Source organism: Sus scrofa, chromosome 16 (genome assembly GCF_054392235.1).
Source record: "Sus scrofa isolate SSC_HxYL_T2T_F1_AM1 chromosome 16, Sscrofa_HxYL_maternal_Yorkshire_Landrace_v2.0, whole genome shotgun sequence".
NCBI lineage: Eukaryota > Metazoa > Chordata > Mammalia > Artiodactyla > Suidae > Sus > Sus scrofa.
Genome location: NC_139398.1, coordinates 66,969,901 through 66,987,324, shown reverse-complemented (window position 1 = coordinate 66,987,324; position 17,424 = coordinate 66,969,901). Strand labels below are relative to the sequence as shown.

Genomic DNA, 17,424 nt, shown 5'->3' with positions numbered 1-17,424 from the left:
GATTTTTTTTCAGTGTTGCACCTGCAGCCCCAGGCCTGCACTGTGCAGGAGGAGGTCAAGGCCTGCATGGGGAACTCAACTGCAGCCCGAGTTCATGGGCACACGTTCAACAACCAGCTTTGGGGTCACAGCCCAGTTCCCTTGAGAGCTGCCATCTGAGCCAAGAATAGGTCATCCTGGCCCCCAAGGTTACTCTGCCCATTTCTCTCTGGGTTTTGCCAGGTCTTAGGAAGTAGGGATATCAGCCTTCAGCTTTTGCTTCGGTTTGGTTTCAGCAAACTCTGCTTTGCTGTCATCAGAACGAAGCAGCAGTTTGGATCCCACAGAGGGGGTCTGTGTCCCAAACTGAATGGCAAGACCCTTGTGGGGGGTGGGGGGCATCTGCTGACGGATGGTTTCTCTCCCCAGCATTTCTCTTCCTGTTTGTTTTTGTTTAATTGCCGCATCCCCCATTTTTGCCGGCAAGAGCCCGTCTCCCCCACGTTCTAGTTCCTGCAGGGGGGTGGGCAGAGCATTGGCCCTGTCCCACGACACAGCTGGAACCAGTGGGTGTGTCTGCAGAAATTCTGGAGCAAAGGCAGAGGCAGGTGTTCGTCTCTCTGCTCAACCTGAACCTGAGGGGTGTGAGGTCTGGGGCTGCGGTGGCCGTCTTACCACCACGAGGCGCGTGCTTGTCTGCAAGTGGAGCCGAGGCAGAGAGAATTCGGGGAGAGAGACAGAGACGGAGACAGGGACAGACTGGATGCGGTGATTGTACATGAACCCCAGATTAAGTCCTCCCCTGAGGTGTCCGACTCCTGGGCTTTTCAGAGCCATGAGGCAATCAGCTGCTCCTTTTATTTTTTAATAACCTTGGGCTGGCTTTTGCCAAAGCTTTGTCATTGGAAGACCCCTAAGCATGATAGAAAGGCTTTTACAATGAACCGTCCAACCTCACAAATACTCCTTCCACGTACTTCGTACCAGATGCTGACACCGGCTTCCCCTTACAGCATCTAGGTTTGCTTTAGGAAATCAGAAAGCATCCTAGAGCTCCGTGCGTTCACATCGCTCCTTACATCTTATTCTCACAGCTTCCCCTCCTGCCAGGCTAGAGGCTATTTAGGTAAATTCATGAGGCAGAGCAACAGGGGTGATGCCCATAAAGAGATGAGGCGGCTGAGGGGTGAGTGCAGGTGCCTGAGGTCCACTGCATTTCCTGGGGGTGTGGATAAGGCATCCTCAATACTTGGGCAGAGAGGGGGGTCCTTCCTTCTGAGGCTTCGCTCCTCTCCCCCCTCCCCGCCCCCCCCTGCAGGACAAAGGCAGCTCTCAGCCCACACTGGTAGGTAGCAGGAGGGACAGCTGTCTGCAGTCCCAGTGCCCTGGCCCATCTCTCCCCTGCACAAATCCTCCTTTATCACACGACCTGGACTCTTCCAGACATGCGTGAGCATCACCCTCTGTGTCCACGTCCGTTCTGTGTTCCTCCACCAGCACACAGGCCAAGGTCTGGTACAGACTTTGTGTCAGAAGGACCTGAGTTCAGATTGTGACTTTCCTTTGTTATTCAGACGACCTGGGTAAGGGACAAACCTTGCTAGGGCGCGGTTTCCTCACTTATCACCTATAAAGTGGGGTCACAATACAGCTCTCACAGGGCTTTTGCAAATGAATGAGACCCTTGGGCCAGGTCTGACTAACAAGAGTAAACTAGAAGTGAATATTTATTGAGCAGGGACTCTGTCAGCCCATCACTTCATGGTCACTAAGCTATAGCTTGTTTTGTTTCTGTGATTCCTACCTTTCAAAGGCTGCTTCAGATCCCACCTCCCCCCTGAGTCTTTAATCCTGACAGCTCTCGTCCTTGCTGGTTTCCGCTGCCTTTGACGTCAGAGCCATTGTGACTTGCACTCCTCCTTTAGGTCCCCAAGAGGGTGTCTCCCATATATTCGAGATGTCCTACTTGGCCCACCCAGACTATCTGTGCCATCCTGCATTTCTGTTCATGCTAATCTGACTTCCAGTATAGCCAAGCAGCCAAGGCCATGAGCTGTAGGGTCAAACTACCCCCGTGTTACTTTTTATTTTTATTTTTATTTTTTTGCTTTCTAGGGCCACACCTGCAGCATGTGGAGGTTCCCAGGCTAGGGGCCGAATCAGAGCTGTAGCTGCCGGCCTACATCACAGCCACAGCCATACTGGATCCTTAACCCACTGAGCGAGGCCAGGGATCGAACCCACATCCTCATGGTTCCTAGTTGGGTTCGTTAACCGCTGAGCTCCGACGGGAACACCTATCGTGGTTTTAAACTCTGGCTTTTTGTTTTGTCACCTTAAAAAAAAAGTGACAACCGTTAAGTCTCCTTGTCCCCATCTGTAAAATGGTGATGATAACACTTAGCTCTCAGGGCCGCTGGGAAGAGTCTGGGAGATATTGCCTGCAAAGTGCTAATAAGCATCTTTGTTTATCATGTGCACACATCAAGTTCTCCCCCTGTTAATCTAGTTACCATCTTAACCGCACAGCACTTAACTCGATACCTCATACTGGGTAGGAGCTGAATTGATTTTAACCCAGAGGCATGTTTCCTTCTCTGCGGTTGCCGGCACGCGCCCGCATTCCCCCTTCCGGCCACAAGGTGGCAGCCTATCCATTATAGAGAAAGCTGCTATTTTCAGAAGCGGGAGAGGATGAAGTGATTTCGTGTGGCAACTAGGGAGATGCTTTTTCTTTTTCCTTTTTGGTGGTGGAGGAGGCTGGGGTGAAGTGAAAATTCTCACAAGCTCCTGCTTCCATTTTCTGTGAGTTTAATATTCGTTCGCAGCAGCTTGAAGTGGCACAGCGAATAAACACAGGCACCAAAAACTGGAAGGTGTTACCCTTTTGAGGAATGCAGCCAACACCCTCCACCCCATTCCCTGTGCAGCCTCCACCAGAGAGCCTGCTGCGCTTAGAAGTTCCGCTAGCCTGGGCTCCCCCATCCCACATCTATTTTAAGGTGCTAGGGAGGCTGATGTAGGGTACAGTCGGGTCACTGTTTTTCTAGAACGTCCATGGTTTTAAAACAGAAAATCCCGTGTCCCGGATGGGCCTTCGTTTCCAGGCAAACTGGGACTGTGGGTCACTCCAGCATCTCTCTGCCCCCTTGGCTCCTCTCACTCCATCACCTGGTTTTGCTTTCTTTCCCCATGACACCGATCTTCAATTTGCCAAAGCCCTGGAACTCTGCAGTCGTATCTTTGGTAAGGATCACACCTAACACACAACTTTTCAAGGAGGAAGAGGATGAAATGGGCTTGCCCAGGCCCCATGGCTTAACAGGCAAGGAATGATCCAGAACCCTGGGTCTCCTCCATAGCTCTTTCTACAGACTTCCTGTCCCCTTGGAGCCACGAGATACAGAAGGAGGGGTGTCTGGCTTCCCGGGCACTCGCTCAGAATAGCTTCTAGAAAACAGCAACCCAGGGCCGGTGGCGCCCAGGGAGAGTGGAAGCTCTAACCTAATGCTGCACCCAGGGGCTTACCGGCGTCCTTCACATGCTCCTCAACAGGCAAACATTTTAGAAGAGGGTAAAGGGTGGGATTTAAACGTAACCTGGAGGGCAGCCGTTCACAGATCTCGCTTTGGGAGGCTTGGGGAGGATTAACCAGGAGATTCCACCCAGGGCCAGCAGGGCAAGCACTGAGCCGCCAAAGCCTTCCTGGATTTTGCCTCCAGAGAAAAGAATGCACCAGCTTTCTCCTGGAATCTCTTTGGCAGCCCCGATCTCCACCGTGCCAGCCCTTGGCCTGCCTTGCTCACTTCAGAAAGCCACATTTTCTGGATTTATTTTCATTAACAAATCCTGGCTGAAGCAGAGTGTCCTCGCTCTCTCCCCATTATGGGACCTTTACATCTCCGCAGCCTCAGTCCCGGCACAAAATTGATTTGCCTCAGAGACACACCATCGCACTCAAATTTTTTATTAGAAAGCTCAACCCAACGCCGGAAGCTTTGCAAAACAGGGTAGAAAGAATGCCTCTTACAAAGCCATGAAGACCAGGCAAATCCACTCTTGAGTGAATACGGTAAGTAGACATCTTTAAGAGACGACCTTTTGTGGGGTTTTTTTTTGTTTGTTTGTTTGTTTGGTGAAAAAGTCTCACAACATAAAATTCTTATTAGTAACAAAAACTTTCAGAAACTGGTTTTCCAAAACCAAGTTTCCGGGGAATGAAAAGATCTCCACGAGAAAAGGACCAAACCCAAACAACTCCTCTGCCAAACAGAAGATGCATTGCAACCCCGGGGCTCGCTGCTTGAAAGGCATCCGCTAAGGACATAGTAGCGGGGCTTCTGGCCAGTCTCCTGTGGGATCTGCCACACCTGCTGGGGTCCGGAAAAAGGAGAGCACAGCCAGCGGAAAGCTGTGGGGACGAGGCGCAGCCAACCTCTCTGCAGCGAATATAATTCTAAACGTTCCATGGTGAGCTAGGTGAACCCTCCAAGACCTAGGGCTGTCTGAGTCATAACCAAGCTCCAGAAGAAGGCAGATACCAACTCATGCAAAGCGCGGGGCAGAGGACCTGGAAAAGCAGGAGGTCCTCGCGGCCCCAGCTCTCCACTGAAATGGGAGGGATGGAATGAACGGGCGAAAGATGATGGGCTGAGTGATTTGCGTTTCATTCCAGGGATGCCAGACCTCAGTGGAGGGACCCCGGACAAGTTATTCATTGGCCCGGGCTTCAGTGTCCTTTTCCTGGAAGTGATGGGGTCAGGTTGAATGTTCCCTGAGCTTCCTATGATCTCTCCTGAGTTCCATGAATAAATGGGAGGCTGGCGCGCAACAGTCAAGAGGGGAAACCCAGGAGACAAGAAAATGCAGACCTATGCCCTAAAAATCCCAGGGCTGCCTCTCCCCTTGGATGTGGCTTCAGAGCAGTGTCTGGAGCTTCTGTTCTCAGACCCTGAGAGCTTTCCCCTGAAGATGTGGAGGGGATGGGCTCCCCCCCGGGGCACCGACCACAGTCCCGGGAAGCAGAGATGTGTTTCTGCGGGGCCGTCAGGAGGTCTGTCACCTGCCCTGCGGAACTATGGTCTTATGAACATCTTGGTTCAAGGGCACCTCCCTGTCCACAATCTCTTCTCTTGCCCCACTGCCCTCCGCCCATCAACAAGAGAGCAAGCGAAGGGGGGCTGGGGAGGGAGGGGCAGGGCGAGAAAGTCCAGTCTGGTTCCGAAACAGTCCAGGAAAGCCTGTGTTTTCATGTTAGCCATGTGGGCTGTGTTTTGCCTTAGATGATTCCAAGCCTCTAAAATCCTGTCTCTTCTTTTTCCCTTCCCATCTAGTCTTCATCTCTCCCCATATCTTCCACCTTCACCTGGCAGCCTTAAGAACAATATTTTTATCACTTTTTCTTCCCTTTGCTTCTGAGGGATGCACCTGCAGCATATGCAAATTTCCAGGCTAGGGGTCAAATTGGAGCTGCCGCTGCCCACCTATGCCACAGCCACAGCAACTCAGGATCTGAGCCGCATCTGCGACCTACACCAGCACTAGCAGTGACAGCCGATCCTTGACCCACTGAGCAAGGCCAGGGATCAAACTCACATCCTCATGGGTACTAGCTGGGTTCTTAACCCGCTGAGCCACATCAGGAACTCCATCTTTATTACATTTGATGAGCATCCACAAGTTGAAAACAAAGATGCCCCTGCCCCTGGCAAGAGTCTGGTTCCAAAAGGAGAGTCCAGGGAACCCGGGGTCAGGGTCCCTCTTGGGTGGACCAGGGTTTTTGCCCATTAGCTGAGCATTGGTTCAGTCTGGAGAACAAACTCTGAGGACGCTTTAGGAAAACCAAGACTTAAGTGCCCCTTGGAGAATGCTAGACGCGAGAGCCAGCACTACTAAGGGGACCCATCATTTACTGAATAATTGCTAATAAGCACCAAGCCCTGTGCCAAACGCCTATTTGCATCATCTTTCATTTGCCACCACTGCCTCATGAGACGGGGCATTATCACCTTTACTCTGCACATGGGGACAGTGAATCTCAGAGAGGTCAAGGAATTTATCAAAAATCACACAGCCAACCATGGACCCAGCCTTTACTGGAACCCAGATCTTTTTTTCCTTGCAAACCATGGGCTTTTTACTAAATACCTTATTAAAGTGCTCGCTTCCCAACAAGAGTCTCTGAGGGACCTAGTGAGGGTGGATATTTATCTGGATGGTTCCTGTGTGCCAGGAACTGAGCTGAGTGTTCTCATTCTTCCAAGAGACTTCTAAAGCGGGTGTATTCACATCCCCCATTTCAGCGCAGAAGAAACAGCCTCAGGGGGCTCAAAAGGAAGACGTGGCAGGGCTAGGATGTGAACGTCTCCACAGCACATGCACACCCTGGCCCTGCCACCTGCCTGGCGGTGGAGGGAGCAGGTGGCCTGCAGCTCCAGCCTCAGGATGGACCCAGCAGCCCCCAGCGCCAAGGCTGGGTCACGGGTATCATCAACCACGGCTGTCCACCTTGGCTCTTTGTTCCAGCAGCAAACTTGGAGCCAGGTCAGGGGAAATGCAGTGCCACGGCGGTCTGTGCAGAGAGCCAGGCAAAGCTTGCTCTTCTCTCCTGATTTTGCCTGGGAGTGGATGAGATCTTCTCTAGTCTTTGTAGCAGGCATATGTTTACAAGAGTCTGTCCCAGAAACCGGAGAGGAGAAGGCCTCCTTCTCAGAGGGGCCAGCCCCGCCTGTCCCTCACGCTGCAAACCCAGCCCCCACTCCTGCGGGCCGCTCCCCCCACGCTTCCCTCTGCCGCTGCCTTTGCAACTCCCAGCTGCCCCTGACCCAGGAGCCTGGGAGTGGGGGCGGGGGCAAGCTGCTGTGCAGACCCTCTCAGGGCCCCAGAGGCCCCTGGCTGGCAGACACTCATTTTCGATTTAAAAGCAAAGCAAACAGCAATATAAAAGGACCCGTATAAGAACTCAGTGTGCACGTCGGACCTGCCTGGGGCAAGTTTCTCTAATTTTCCTGAAAACGTGCACGTTACCTTTTGGCCCAAAGCCACGGCATTTGCCTCTGGACGTGCCCCTGCCCCTACCCCCCACCTCCGGGGCCACCATTCAGTGCTTGAGAAGTTGCCCCTTGCAGAAAAGAGAATGACCCCCTGCATTTTCTTCAGATGCTTTATGAGGGGCTGGCAAAGCTTCTTCCAGTTTGCTCCCTTTTCCAGCCAGAGTCCGTAGAAGGTACTGGCACACAGTGCAAGGCAACCTCAAGAACTAGGAGTGGGCGGGAGCGGGGGGGCGGGGGGGAAGGGGGCTTGACGACAGATGCAAGGACCCTCCACTACATCCAAGAGGGAAAAAAGAATGATGATGACAGAGAATCCTGCAGAATTCTGCTGAGGTTTGCTCTCATTTTTTTTTTGCAAGGGCTAATTAAGCTGAATTTGTAAATGGGTTTTTATTTATTTTTTCCTGTGGATATAATTATAGTTTGAATCCTGTGGATAGAACCTCTAAATCAGTCAGTGGTCTTCAAATACTTTTTTTTTTTTTTTTTTTAAGCAGTGGAACCTTCTCTCAATGAAGCAGTATGCAGGACCACAACACAGGGAACAGAGGAAAACTGAAGTTCCAGAACGGAGGCAGCGGGCCTGGAGCCTTGGGCACTGGGCTTCCCGTTTCCCGGCCCTGTTCCTCCAGACCCCTCACCCCTGCCTCAGTCCCTGACCTGTGCCATGGAACCCCAGGGTTCCGAGGGATGCTGTTTGAGAAACATTGTTCTCTCTGCATGACTCCTCCTTGGAACGCAGTTTCTAGGGGCTGCTTCCCAGGGTTATCGAACAGAGAAGGAGAGCTGCACTTTCAGAGCCAGTGCCACGGGCAAGTTCATTCCGTGGGGGTTGATCCGGTGTGCCTCCCGTACCAGAAAATGCCAGTGGGTGTTAGCCAAGGCTCCTGACAGGCAGGACAATGACCCCCAGAGCTCGTCAGAGAGTTCTCTTGATTGGAAAGGGCGACAAGGGACAGGACATCCCCCCGAACCTCTCAGGAGGGTCAGGCACTGGGGGCTTCAAGAGGTGGGTATTTGGGGACTGGGAAACCCACGTGGCTCTGATGGCCCCCCAGATGAAAACAGTCCTTCCGGGCTCCCTCAAAGCCTCCGGGCTCACATTTAGAGATTTATCTCCCTTCTCCGAGTGAAAATCCACATTTTCTCTTCTCCTGCGGGACTGAGGAAACCGGAGACGCCAGCCAAGTGCAGGACGGCCAGGTCTCTGGGAGCTGCCGACAGGTGATGGGACCCAGCAGGACACAGGGCTCCATGCTCTGGTCCAGGCTCCCGGGGCCCAGATGAGCTGGATACGTCCGTCTGCATTCACATGGCCCCACACGTGGCGCCCAACCGCAAGGTCCCATCCTGGCTTCAGACTCCTCCCAGAACCCTTCCGAAGCATGCAGTGCAGATAGGAACCCACCCTACAGATGTGGAGAAGGAGGTGGCATGAGGTGAAAGGTCAGGGAAGACCCCCATGTGGGGCAATTGCTCTCCATCCGCTCCAGGTGCCCTCACCACCTGCTCTGAATGTTCTTTCCATTTTGGGCGGCTGCATGCTTTTCCACCTTCTCACTATGATTGATGACAAAGGGTTTTTGTTTTCTCCCATACTTTCTAAGTAACCAGGAAAAAGCACCCTGACTAAATGAAGAAAGTGAGAAAAATCTAAACAAGGAAAAGTGATGCCTGGCGCAGAAAGCCATTGCCTTGCCCCTGGGCAGCGCCCGTCTCCCGCGCTGCACCTGCTGCAGAGCCACATCAAACACCATCAGATCATTTGACCTCTTTGCATTCTAGCAAAGCCCCTTGGATTCCTCTTGAAGTCATGTTATAAGTTGCAAAAGCAAAACACAAGATTTATAGCATGTAGGTTTCCAGCAGCAGCTGACGGAGGGTTTCTAGAATCAGCTAGGATTGAAGGGTGCCTGGGATGGCACGGGAGGAGAAGTCAGGGCTACGGTTCTCGTTCTCATCTTGCCCCTCACAGGCTAGCTGGGTGGCTTTGGGAAGAGACAAAGGAGAAAAAAAGCACTTTACCAGGCTGTCTGCAGACACCCTTGTCCCAGAGGTGCTGGAGTGGGAAAGCAGTGTGGGCTTCTCAGAAGGATCCAGAACCCCACAGACGTTAAGATTCATGACTCGGAAGAAGACACAGGGCAAATGGGACCCAGGGTACGGGGAGAGGTGGGGATGCTGGGTAGGGCCCTCTTCAGGGCTTTCTGGGGGCACAGAACAAGTCAAACGGCATCTTCTGGACTCCTACAGAAAAAAAAAAGCCCTACTTTTTTCATGGCTCTCTCCCTGTATTTGCCACACTTGTTATGTAGAACTTGGCTTCTCCCTTTAAAGTCAAGAGGCACCATGCTAGGACTCAGTTACCCGTTCATCTTGGTCCTCTCCGACACCAGCCGATTATTCATTTACACACCTAGCCGTGCAAATCCCACCTCACCACCGAGATTAACAATGGCTCCAGCCACTGGTCAAATAGTGACGAACAGAATCACCACACTGAGTGCTATTAAGCTTCACCATGGGTCAGGCTCTCTACTGTGCACGTCTTATTTAATGCTTCTAACAAGCTATGACGTTAGGAGCTCTTATTCCCATTTTTGCATGAGGGAAGCGAGGCATAGAAGCATCTCATGTCCTGCCCACGATTGCACAGTTTGTAGAGGAGAGAGGCAAGCTTCAAACCGATCAGACTTAAGAAGCCCATCCTGTAGGCTTGCCCCTTGGCTGCAACATGCATGCTATGCCTCGGGATGTTCCCAGAGCCGCCAAGCAAAAGGACATGGTAAGAGCACACCGTTGCTTTCCAACGTGCACAGCAGAAACGTGTTTCCAAAGGAGGTCTTTGGGGCTTGGCTAAAAAGGGGAGCCGGTGTGGACAGGACAGAGACAATGAGCCACAAGGATCATCCAACTGGGATGGAGATCCCAGCAGTCATTTATTTATTTATTTTTTTGTCTTTTTGCCTTTCCTAGGGCCGCTCCTGCAGCATATGGAGATTCCCAGGCCAGGGGTCCAGTCGGAGCTGTAGTCGCTGGCCTACACCAGAGCCACAGCAACATGCGATCCAAGCCGAGTCTGCGACCTACACCACAGCTCATGGCAATGCCGGATCCGTAACCCACTGAGCAAGGCCAGGGATCGAACCCGCAACCTCATCGTTCCTAGTTGGATTCATTAACCACTGAGCCACGATAGGAACTCCCAGCAGTCGTTTATTTTCCTGTCCAATGAATCACTGCCCTTTTTCCTAACTGATGCCCTGGTCCTGGTTTGCACAAGCCAACGCTAAACTTAGGTGGTCTTCTCTTTGTACTTGCTGATGAAGTGACCAAAGATGATTTGAATTGTATTAAGCGGTGGGGGTGAGGGGGAAACCTTGGCTCATCTACTGTCAGAACATTGAGAATTCTCCATGTCAGGAAAGCTTTCCCCCCCCCGAGAAGACCCACTGGACACATTTGCAAAATAAACGATTCTCATTAGTCAGATGGAACCAGTTCCAATGGATTGGGAACTTGTGGTCTCTGCTGGTGGCCTCCCTGCTCCCCTCCACCTCCTGCCCCTCCGTGTGGCATAACTGCTGACCTGGCACACTGGCATCCAGCTGGCACCCGCCAGCTCTGCACACAGACCAGCTCCCAGATGGCAAGGCTAAAACACATTAGACATCCAGGCCTCTGTTCCCATGCAGAGCTGGAGAACGATGGTTAATTTCCCAGAGAAATTCGGCTATGGGGTCCAATTCCTCCAGCAACGGACAGCCTCTCTGGTTCCTCTTCACCAACCAGAAGCACCCTCACTGCCCTGCCTCCCCCAGACACTCAACTGGTGACTGCTGAGATCATTCATGCACACATATCGTAGGCACTAAGGACAGTGCCAAGCCTGGGGCAGGAGCGCCAGGAAGCTCATGGACGCTCAGCCTGGCTGGGTGGCTGGGAGAGGAGAGTGGGTGAATAGGCTTCTGCTCTGGGGAAGCTCTTCCCTTCCAGGGAGGCCTTTGCTTTTCAGATCAAGGAACAAACACAGAGAGACTCGGTCTGCAAGCGGAGCCCAGCCTACTGTCCCCCTCCCCAGACACACATGGTTTACCTGGGCTGAAGACAACACGGGGACATCTGAGCAAATATCCTGTCCCATTTCACAGCAGAGGGACACAAAATGGTTTCATTTCAAGTGGGGGAAGGGACGAACACTCAATCAGCTGGGCTGGAGCCGTATTTTCATGTTTAATGAGCACCAGTGAAACTTAAAATCTAGGTACTTAAAATCTATACAAGGGGAAGAGCCGCACCCTACACTCACGCATGAGAAACCACTGATGCCTTCCAGTGACCCCAGGCTTACTTAGATATATTTAGGGGCTTCTGCTACAAGGTCAAACCCCTTCTTGATGCCACAGTTTGACTTCTTAAAAACTGTGACTTCAGAAACTCACAAGCAACTCTTTCTCCTTGAACTTTCCACTCTTGGCTTGTAGGGATTTAGCTGATGCAAGTTAGAGTAGCTGATTTTGCTAGAGTAGCTGTTTTTGTTTTGTTTTTGTTTTTGTTTTTTTGGTTTGTTCGTTTTTTGCTTTGTTTTGTTTTTTTTGTTTTTGGTTTTTTGGCCGTCCCCATAGCATGTGGAAATTTCCAAACCAGATATCGAACCTGTGCCAAAGCAGTGACCTGAGCCCTAGCGGGATTCTTCGCTGCTAGGTCACCAGAGAACTCAAAGTAGCTGATTTTTTAGTTCTCTTTGTGGTGCAAAGGATCACTGGCAGTATCTTGGGACCACTGGGACACAAGTTCGAGTCCCAGCCCAGCACAGCAGAGTGGGCTAAAGATCCAGCGTGGCCACAGCCTCGGTTTAGGTCACACCTGTGGCTTGGATCCTTTTAGCCATCTCAGGACCAGCAGGTGATGGCTCCAGGTGTGCTGCATCCGCAGGTCATCTTCACAGCTGTGAGGCAAGGCTAGAGCCCCTCAAGAAATCCTAGTGGGAGGGAGGACGAACTGCCTCACTGACCAAGGTCCCTGTGTCCTGGCATTTCCCTATTTCTATTCCCGTGGAACTCAACTTGCTGCCCCATACACTAGGGATTTGACCCCTGCCAGCCCCTTCCCTAAGAGCGACACCTGCACTCTCTAGGACACGGCCTGGAGGCTGGTCCCTTGACAATTCACATTAGGATCCAGAAAAAGCTGTGCGTGGCGCCTCTGCTGCGCTGATCTCCAAGGGGGAGGACAGTCTGCGAGCGGAATATCATTCAAGGGGGAGAGCTCTGCACAGGCCCCAAAGATCTGGGAGGAGCCGTGCTCCCTGCTGTGTCTCAGGGAGGGGAACGACCCCAGGAGTCCCAGCTGTGTAGCCTCTAGAAGCCTTGTCTGAAATTCCCTTTCTCGGCAAAACTCAGAAAGCAGAGCTGCTGCATTTTCAGGGACCTCAGTGAGTCAGGGCAACGGTAGTGGTGGGGCATGCTGCCATCCCTTGTTTATGGGCACCGGGCAAATTCCTATTTTTGCTGGGAGGGATGCTGGACTGCAGAAGCCCCAGATAGTGACTGACACGGAGTTTCCAATCAGCTTGATCAGATTCGGACTTCAGGGTCAAAGTCAAGTTCACTTGGGAGGGTATTTCCTGCACACTTGAAAACTCAGGTTTATCCAGGGCATTCCACACCCACCCGGAGTCCCTCTTTGGCCTTATCTTTAGTGTCTATAAAGGACCAGGAGTCCCATCCATCATCTCATCCTCTTCCCTGAATTTTGAGACTAATTTCCTCGTGTTCATTCTCTCTCTCTCCTATTCTTGTTCAAAACCAGGTGGAAGCTCTCAGTAATAAATTCTAGGAACCACTTGGGACTTAAGGATGGTTCCAGTTTCACGGAGTTCCAAGAAGCAAAGTCATCCAGATTGTCTCCAGAATAAAATGTCACCAGAAAAATGTATTTTAAGAATAAAACACTCTGTCGAAGAGTGACACATCTCTTCATCCTTTCCTTGATTTGTGTTAGCTTTAGAAAGGACGAGAACAAACTCCAAAATGCTTTCACAAGGATCTGTCTTCTACGTAAGACTGTAGATATATCTTAGTCAGTAATTCAGATAAGCTTGCTTTCCTGGGTCTAATGTTTGGCCCCTGGATTTTACACCACCATTGAACTAATGCACGCTGAAGCTTGGAACCGAGAAGGAGCAGTGGATGCCACGAAGGTGAGCAGGTGGCAGAGTTCTCACAGTGGGAGTCCTGGACCAGGAGTGTCAGCCTCACTTGGGAGCTTGTTAGAAATGCAGATTCTCAGGCCCCACCCAGACCCACTGAATCAGAAACTCTGGGAGGCGACAGTCCAGCCACCTGTGCTTCCGTGAGTCCCCTGGGTGGTGCTGGGTAGATGTCCAAGTATGAGAACCACTGGTGAGGGGCTCAAGACCCCGAGGCTCTGGAGTCCGACAGACGCAGGTTTGAATCCCAGATCTTCAGTCAGCAGGCTGTTTATCACAGGTGCTGGTTTCATCTCTCTTAGCCTGGTTCTCTGACCTGATAAACAGGAATAGTAACCCCCTCTCCCGGGGTTATTAGATCGAGGAAGAACACAGCCACACAGAGCCTGGCATGGGTGTTGCAGGGATGCTTCGTGGAAACAAATCACAGCCCCATCCCGTCCACGTTCCAGACCCATGTAATCAGGCAGATAGACCAGAATGCTGGCTTCATAGCTGAGAAACTCCTTCAATAAAGGATGTGACTCAGGTGTGTGGCCGCTCCTGACCACTGGACTTCCTAGTGTGTGTCGCCCCTGGGGACATTGGAGGATGCCTCTGGCAGGCAGGGGAGGGGGATGGCGTGGTACACAGAGGAGGCACGTTTAACCCGCATCGCTGCCTCGTGGCAAACCCAGGGGTGAGGTCAGAGGGGGCACAGGGACAGGCCCTGCACAGAGCCGATGCCCACCCGTGAGCTGGGAGAATTATACAAAAGTGGATCTGCAGGGCTCAACTGTGGCCCTCGACCTCAGAGACCGGGGAGTCTAGGGCCCGGAGTAGGGAGAGGTGAGGTGTGCAGACAGCCTGAAGGCCTTCAGGACGTTTCCCTCGGGGCCTGGATGCACCTGCCCTTCTATGGAAATAGGAAGGTTGGGGGCAAAGCAGTCTCCATCATTTGCCAAAACTGATGCTCCATAAATGCTGTCATCATTATGACGAAGTGATGTGGTATTTCCAGATTGCCACATGGAAAAAAATAATGCTGACCTTGGATGCTTCCCAGCAGGTAGGAATAGCAAGAGTTAAGACACAGAGAGAGGATGCGCCAGGCATATGTTAATCCATTAAGCCATTGTTATTAATACAAACACTGCACTAATCAATGTATTAACCCATTAAGTCCTACAGTGCTGCTGCGGTGTATCATTCACATCAGGTCTACATGTGAGGAGACTGGGGCACAAGATCATCAGGCAGCTGTCCAAGGTGACACAGTCAGAGAGTGGGGTGCACCCAAGGTCAAGTCCAGACACACAGACAGGGCCCCTGCCTCTCCCATGGTGCTGGACCCCTACGCCAGGCGCCTGCTGGAGCAAGGTGGGGAATTCTGAAACATGGGTGTGACTGGCTTAAAAAAGTTAGCTAAGAAAACAAAGAAGTGTAAAAGTTACTACCATGACTGGAAAGTTCTTTCAGTGGCATTAATGCTTCTGTCTACAATTCGGAATTATCCCAAGAGAAAAACAACCAAAGGATCACAAAATATTTAACAAGCCAAAAACAAGGACAGCAAAAAACCCTTTAGGGGAGAACCAATACAAGAAACTTGATGGGATTCGAGGTGAATCAAAGCATGCGATGAATCATGTAATACAGAGGCAAATATTACAGGTCTGGGATGTACCAACCACAGTGAAGAACTGCCAGAAATTAATACCTTAATACAAACATAGCCACGGAAAGAAAGATATACACCCATCGGTTGTGACAGCTCCGTGCATACGGTACACGCTGGATACATACTCATGGCCTGACAGTTCAGCAGTAACAGAAACTATTCTTACATGTTCGTGCTAAAACTTCTCTCTTTCCTTTTCTGGCTGCACCCAAGGCATGTGGAAGTTCCCGGGCCAGGGATCAAACCTGTGCCACAGCAGTTACTGGAGCTGTTGCTGTAACAGCGCTGGAGCCTTAACCTGCTATGCCGCAAGGTAACTCCTAAAACTTCTCTCAAATAACTTTTCCTACTCATCTGTCATTTGTTTCAGAAAACTTTTTTATTTTAGTAAGTTACACACTGACTCACAGGGTCCCTTTAAGAAATCTATTCCTTTGTCATTTATTAGCAGCAAAGTTGTCGTATGTCAGAGGCATACAGATAATCCCCTTAAATTGAAAAAAATGCTTTTCGGCAAGTACACTTTTTTTCACATTTCAAACCACTTTCATGCTTTGCTCAATGCTCTGCTATTTTTTTTTTTTATTAACGTGTAGTTGATTTATAATATTGTGTTAGTTTCAGGTGTAGTGATTTTTTTTTTTTTTTGCAGACTATTCCGCTATAGGTTATAACAAGATAGTGAAAGTAATTCCCCAAGTTATACAGTAAATCTTTGTTGCTTATCTGTTTTATGCACAGTACTTTGTATCTTTAATCTCAAACTCCTAATTTCTCTCCCTTCTCCCCTTTGAGGACCACAAGTTTCTTTTCTGCCTGTGAGTCTATTTCGTACATAGATTCATTGGTATTATTTTTTAGATTCCACATATAAGTGATATGTCATGTTTGTCCTTCTCTCTTTGAGGTAGCTCACTATAAATGCTTTGCTGGGAGTTCCCATTGTGGCTCAGTGGGTTAAGAACCTGACCAGTATCCATGAGGATGCGGATTCAATCCCCGGCCTTACTCAGTGAATTGAGGATCTGGCGTTGCTCCGAGCTGCGCCCCAGGACTCAGATGCTGCTTGGATCTGGCATTGCTGTGGCTGTGGTGTGGGCTGGCAGATGCAGCTCCAATCTGACTCCTAGCCTGGGAACGTCCATCTGCCACAGGTGTGGCCATAAAAAATTAAAATCAATAAATAAACGCTTTGCTATTTTTTAATGAATGTCTGATGGGATGAAATGAAAAAAAGCTCAGCTGACACTTTACACGTGCCTCACATATAGCACCTCTCCGTCATTAATTTTTTGAACCTGTGTCTTCTTGGCCTAATCCTGAGAAAATGAGACGTTCTCAAGCTCCCCCACTAATTCACTTGCAGTCACCCTCCCCTTCGAAATCATTTGAAAGTTACCTTCTGTTTGAAATGAGGGAGAGTCCCCCTCCGCTATCTTTTGCATTTGGCCTGAACAGTAAAAGATTAAGATAAAAACACAGAATAACTATAAGAGGTATGTGCACATTTACTGCTTATGTCTCATTTTCTTTTTTTTCCTCTCGGGTGTTTACAATGGAGCATTTCACCTTGTTACGCGAGTCGGAATGAGAAAGTGAACTAGACTAGAAACAGCCCGATTTCATTCTCCTGTCAGCATCTCCCGACAGGCCAAAGATAAACCTCATAAACTGTGAGAAATGGAACAGTTCTTGGTTTTGATAACCTAAGCTGGGACGAGGACCAAGGAGTTACTATCTCTGGAACCCAGGGGTTTATCGCCCTTGTTTTTCAATGATTAATCCCAAACTCAGCCCATTTTGTCAACAACTTCAATAAGCCAGCAGGGAAGTTTGGGATCCCTGGCTCCAGCTCCTCCCTGTGTCCAGGCTTACTGGTGCGAAATGAAGCGGTAATTAACCCAAAGCGCCCCCCCCCGCCCCGTTTTTCCTGACATGCAGCCTTGCAAGGCAGCCATAGTCGGGAAAGAGAGATACCGATGGGAACTGCCAGCAGCAGATTTGTAGGGGGTCAGGGCTCAAGAGAGGAATAAGCAGCCCAGGATGCAGATGTAATTACACCGGCTACAGCAACGAGGCAGAAATGTCCATGGGATGGGGGGAGCTGGGGACGACAGTGAAAAGAATGGCTGGGCAGAAGAAGCTCCAAAGTAGGACCTGGTGGGGATCACATCAGGAGGACGGCTGGCCTTGACCATCCTCTTAGAGGAGTCTGGAGATAATGCAGTGGCCGCAGGGAGCCATGGTGTGTTCTAGAGCAAACAAGTCTTATTGGCTGAGTGGATATTAGAACGACATTGGTGCACAAGCAACTGGTGGACAAGACTAGATTCTGTGGCCACAGGGAGCCATGGTGTGTTCTAGAGCAATCAAGTCTTACTGGCTGAGTGGATATTAGAAAGACAACGGTGCGCAAGTGACTGGTGGACGAGACGAGACGAGAAGCATCGCAATCATGGGGACAAGGGCTGGATTCGCCCATGTTTTTCCTCCTTGAGCCAAGCATTTCCCTGTTTACCACT

The 17,424-nt window shown here is 50.6% G+C and overlaps 1 protein-coding gene across 19 annotated transcripts in view; it reads right to left on the bottom strand.

The window, feature by feature from the left end:
* The window catches only part of SLIT3 (slit guidance ligand 3), a 914,676-nt gene that overhangs the window by 341,833 nt on the left and 555,419 nt on the right, over nt 1–17,424 (bottom strand). The gene's annotated exons all lie outside the window — the stretch shown is intronic.